This window comes from Hippocampus bargibanti, linkage group LG16, assembly GCF_051943395.1.
Source record: "Hippocampus bargibanti isolate YZ-2025 linkage group LG16, ASM5194339v1, whole genome shotgun sequence".
Classification (NCBI taxonomy): domain Eukaryota; kingdom Metazoa; phylum Chordata; class Actinopteri; order Syngnathiformes; family Syngnathidae; genus Hippocampus; species Hippocampus bargibanti.
Genome location: NC_142749.1, coordinates 2,983,618 through 2,989,617, shown reverse-complemented (window position 1 = coordinate 2,989,617; position 6,000 = coordinate 2,983,618).

The following is a 6,000-nucleotide window of genomic DNA, read 5'->3' as shown; positions in this document are numbered from 1 at the left end:
ATCTGAAGTTCCGGGGTGGGGTGAATTGCATTGCTTTCAGCTGAAGCCTAATTAATATGAATTAATTGGCCGAATACCTGTGCTTTTATGAAAAAAAAACAACTCAAGTTCTAGGAGGAACTAGAGTCGTAACGGAGGACACATTATTGTGGGTGGCTTCTAATTTTTTGTCTGACTCTGAAAGCTAAAGTGGGGTGCGTTGCTTTGCATTCAGCCGAAGGCTAATTAATGAATTAATTAGCGAGAAAAGCAGCTGCAGCTGTGGGTTGTCTGGAAAAGCAACAGGTGGACACAAACTACAAATTGTTTAATTCATTTCATTGTATTCTTTATATCTCTTTGTATAGTGTAGACAAAGAAGTCTAAAAATTTGCCTCAGGCAGGAAAAAAGAGCAGAAGAGGAGGGGTTGAGTTTTATGACCGTCAAGGGAGCAAAGGGGGGCCTCCAGGCGCCTCTGAAACCGGGGCCACGCGCGCGTGTGTGCGTGTGTCTGTATGTGTGTGTGAGTGTGTGCGTTAGTGCGTGTGTGAGTGTGTGCGTTAGTGCGTGTGTGTGTGTGTGTGTGTGTGTGTGAGTGTGGCAGAAGCTTGGGGGAGCAATAAATTAGGTGGGGCTGCCTTGGGTGGGGGTTGGCCTACACTTAAGTTTTTTCTCTTGCAGTTTGTGATCTTTTAAGAGTTTGCAAGCTTTTTTCTTTCTTTCTTTTTTTGGGAACATTTTGGAATTTGTGTGAAAAGCAAAGGGTCAAGCGTGTTCGAAAACCACAACCCATCGCAATACTGAATTTATGATTAAAAAAATTCCCTTACACTGAGATTTCTTGTAAAAATGGATGCATAATTATGGATTTGATGGCGCTCTGAATATTGAGTCACTAAAGTAAATATGGCCTCGGTTAAACATGAAGTAATCTTCTGCTGCTGGCAGAGCTCTGGAAAAAAAAATTGTGATGATGAGGGCGATATTAGCAGCCGTACTAGAAGCAAGACAGGATGCTCTAAACAAGTGTATCCATTTGAACAATTGCATCATGTTAAGGTGAATGACGATAGCGACTGTCAAGTTTATCCCTTGGTCCAAGTAGCTAACCCTAACCCAGTTGACATTAATAACAGAACAATTCTCGTGTACAGACCCTGGTGTGATAGTGATGTGGCTGAAGCGTGCAAAGGATGAGGTGATTTTGTTGAAAATTCTGAAAACTGGCCTGAACATTTTGAGGAATTGTGTGCTTCTTACCAACTGAATGGAATGGAAACACTTAAGATTTTCAGACGATGTATTGGTCATAATTGGAATAGAGTGAAAGGCTGTTACATTGGGAAGACTCCAACCGGTGTCAACATGTCTTACGGGGAAGCGGCTGCCCAGCGTAAGGCAGTGTGTGACAATGTCAGGAAATTATCGAAAAAGACACCCAATTTCGCCATTATACTGTTGCGTCACACGAGTGTATGATTTTGAAGTGCGCCTTTCAACACTTTCATGTCTTTCAATTCCTTGATCTCCTTGATGTGCGTATCACCCTGACGCATAGCACACGCTTGCAAATGGTATAAAAGGAGCTGTCGCGGGACAGAGAGATGGGGCGAACCACGGAGCAGAATCATCTCGGACTCACAGACTCAAAGAGACTTGCAAAGACCCGCTCAGGCTTGCTCGACTCCACGCCGCGATCAAGCTCTGCGCGTCACCTGCCTGGGAGATCTGACAACGAACCTACTTACAAATAAAGAGAACCATCAAACTCTTTATTGGCGAGCTAGCCAGGAGCATTTTTTCTCTCCTCCTCAGCCCAATCAACTCTCCAAATGGAAACACCCAGATTTCCCAGCCGCCCGTGAACCCGGCATCTTCACAGCAAGACCCCTCGAGCCGAGCTCCCGATGGGCCGCCACCACCCGTGGGCGCCCCGACCCCACCGTGAAACCTGCCGCACCCTGATGGCCAACATCGTCCAATTCGCCTGGCGACTCTGCAACTAGCTGCATCGTATATGTCCACGATCGCACATCGTCGGACATCGTTTATGTCCACGATCGGACATCGTCGGACATCGCTTATGTCCACGATCGGACTTCGGGAAGACGCTTCACGGCCGACACGGCCGCCGACGTCAGCGTTCTTCCTCAGCGTCCTGCAGAGCGCCATGGCAGCGCGATCATCGCCACCGTCGCCGATGACCGGCCTGTCCGTGCCCGGCAGCATGGCCAACCCCACGCACCTTCGTCCTCACAATCCCTCATCGATTCTCCGATTTGACCGATCCCAGCCGAACAACTCACGGTGAGAAGACCTTCCGGCATCGACTCGACGGCCGCGAGGAAAGTTTACATCGATTGACTCAAACTGGCAGTCGTCGGGCACTCTTTGCCGTGCTCCCGTACAACGACTTCAGGCACCACGAAACCTCCTGGGAAACCACCCCACCGACGCCTGCCATGCCCGGTGACCGTCATCTTGCCTGGCCTCACCATGTCGCAGAATTACTTTTGTTTTTATTTCTTTTTCCTTCATCGTTGTCACCGACTTCGGATCCAGGAGGGGAGCCCTGTTGCGTCACACGAGTGTATGATTTTGAAGTGCGCCTTTCAACACTTTCATGTCTTTCAATTCCTTGATCTCCTTGATGTGCGTATCACCCTGACGCATAGCACACGCTTGCAAATGGTATAAAAGGAGCTGTCGCGGGACAGAGAGATGGGGCGAACCACGGAGCAGAATCATCTCGGACTCACAGACTCAAAGAGACTTGCAAAGACCCGCTCAGGCGCCCGGCTAACGCCGGGCGTAGGACGGACATCACGGCACGACTTGCTCGACTCCACGCCGCGATCAAGCTCTGCGCGTCACCTGCCTGGGAGATCTGACAACGAACCTACTTACAAATAAAGAGAACCATCAAACTCTTTAATACAACAATGTAAACACTGACACGATGAAGATATTGAATCATTCCGACGACGTCTGGAATGTGTTTACAAAAATCACAGCGGTATACAAGCATCTTCAGATGATAATTCAACGTACATTTAAAGAGGTTGATGGTTATTTGTAAGTAGGTTCGTTGTCAGATCTCCCAGGCAGGTGACGCGCAGAGCTTGATCGTGGCGTGGAGTTGAGCAAGTCGTGCCGTGACGTCCGTCCGATGCCAGGCGTTAGCCGGGCGTGAGTCCGAGATGAGACTGATATGATTCTGCCCCGTGGTTCGCCCAATCTCTCTGTCCCGCGACAGCTCCTTTTATATCATTTTCAAGCGTGTGCTATGCGTCAGGGTGAGACGCACATCAAGGAGATCATGGAATTGAAAGACATGAAAGGGTTGAAAGGCGCACTTCAAAATCATACACACGTGTGACGCCACACATTAATCAATTTAAACAAATATTTCTACAGAATTTGACGCCAGACAAAGGAGATTTAATTTGTCAGCATTATGTACAGCACCAATCTGGGAGGCTGGTAGGTCTCTTGGAATGGGCCATTCATGCCCAGGACGTGATGAGGAAAAATATGAAAACAGCGACCAAACAGGTGATGGCCTATGCCACGGAGGGTGTGTTGTACCAAGGTAAAAGAAAGATGAAATGGCAACATAGCGACCGATGCTACCTATGTAACAAAGTAGGACATATTGCTCGAAATTGAAAATCAAATTCACAGCGAAAGAAACAAAAGAAAGATTATAGACCTCCAGCGTACAACAAACAATATGGTGAGCGGCAGGACAAAGCTCAACGAGATTGACGCGAGGACCCCCACTTCTTAACTGATGACGACAGTGGGGAAAAATAATCAATAAGCCCAGTTGAAACCTTAAAGGACAACCGACGTCTCCGGACAAGTTTTGTAAATAATTTGTAAAATGGCTTCAAATGACTTCTACTGAGCGTATTTTACAAAGATTCCACCGCATAAAGCTATATTTTACGTTTTAAGACTCGCGCTAAATATTCATGAAGTCTTGTTTTTGAGTTGGTGACGAGTCCGTACGTGACATCACTGAATGACCCCCCCTGACCGACAAAAAGACACATTGTAGCAGTCCTTCATCACGTCAATGTAATTTGCTGTACTGTTTGTCTGAAAACCTTGATGTTGCACCCAAAATCCGCCAGAAGAGGGCGTCCAAGCTCCATGGAAGTCATTTATCAGCCTGTGGAAACGAGCTGATTCATTCCTCACAGGAGCTAGTCGCCAATTTTGGGTGTGACATCCCCCCCACCCGTTTGCCTCAAAATGACACGGGAAAAAATCTTTAATCCATTGCAAACTTGTATGATTTCCTCTTCAGAAGTGTTTGAATCATATTCATAACTGGATAAGTAACAAGAAAGCATATTCTCCGAATCTGAAGCCATTGTTTTGATTTTTCAGCAATGCAAGACGTCTTGGCGTGACGTCACAAACTGGGGGCGGGACTTTCTGAAATTGCCCAATTCGCAGCTCAATTTTTTGGAAGATTTTGGACACTTTAAGTCATTTTTATTGGTGTTTTGCATTTGAATAAAAATATCATACTGCGTGTTGTGGGTATTTTAGATGCTATAAAACGTTTTTCTGGTGTCAGTTAAGAAACAAAAAAGTGACATTGGTTGTCCTTTAAATTTTACGAATATATTTGCCTTAAGTTTGCCAGAAAACGAAAAGCCTTTTTATTGGCTAAAAATAGGGAAAAGGGAACGCTCGTGTCAAGTTGGGGAAGGCTTGGACCACTGGTTCGGATTCCGTTGTGGTCCATTCCAAGCCAAAGACAAAATCGGTTCGGGACAGCTGTGCTCAAGAAGCAGTACGAATTGTCCTCAGTATAGCTAGGGGGAACCGGTTGGGAACTGGGACTGGCACCACTGGCATCCAACTTGCTAGCATAACTCACGACGTTGCAGGATTCATGGACTTTAGACTCTGTCCAGGGCTTCCTGAACATCACATTGGTTTTCCTGTAACTATATGCATTATGTCATCTGTGGCATCACCAGTTGTGATGTCACCTTTCTACCACAAACCACACATCAGACTGTCAGCCTGGGTGGAGGCAGCTGACAAAACGGCCCAGAGCACAGGTGTCATAGACGTATTCTATCAACCGTTTGCAGGAGAAAAACATGACAGGAATCCGTTATTATCAAACATGTGGTACCGTTATGCTACGCTCATTGCAAAGCCAAATGAAAAAGTAATTGTTTTGTATGCTCTTATATGCCTCATTTGGCGACACAACAATGCGTGCATTCGAAGATATTCGGCGAGAGAATGGCTAGAAATGCATATTTGTTAATATCTTTGCATAGAACCGATCAACATTTTCCGGTTCTTCGTAATGCTTCGAAAGGAGAGATTGTTCCAGGCTTAGATACTCTTTTGGAACCAGATAACCAAGTTATGACCGAGAGCGGGTTGCGATTATCACTATGCGTTACAATGTACAGTACGGGTAAAAATTTGGGTTTTATAGATGAGGATAGTACACTAATGTCACTGTTTTGCTCGTATCTTCACATCTTTGGTGGTTATGCGGTTGGAAAGTATATTATTTTATTCCTCCGCGAGCCTACGATTTGTGTGCACCTGTTACTGTAACTGACAATACTTTCATCGTTACCAGTCGTGCAGTGCACCACCATGTGAAGAGAAGAGTATCGTTTAAGCCCCATGATTCGATCTGGGGAACTGATGTTCCAGAACAATTCAAACATCATAGCACAAGTAATAAGATAATGTTAGCTCGTTTTCCGCAAATTGGAGTGGCATAAAACATGCTTTGAATTGTAACAATTGATTACAGATTTCAAGTGTTTGTAAATGCCAGTTTGAAAGTGGATGAAATGCAGAACACAGACCCAAATATAATGTTTTTTGACCTTTTGACAGCCCCACAAGGGGGCGTCTGTGCTATGGTCGGTGACACTTGTTGTACGTACATACCCGAAGAAGTGAATTCCATAAACATGTTTAATCCTTTGTCTGTTATCAGGGATCTCAGAGATGCTACGGCCAAA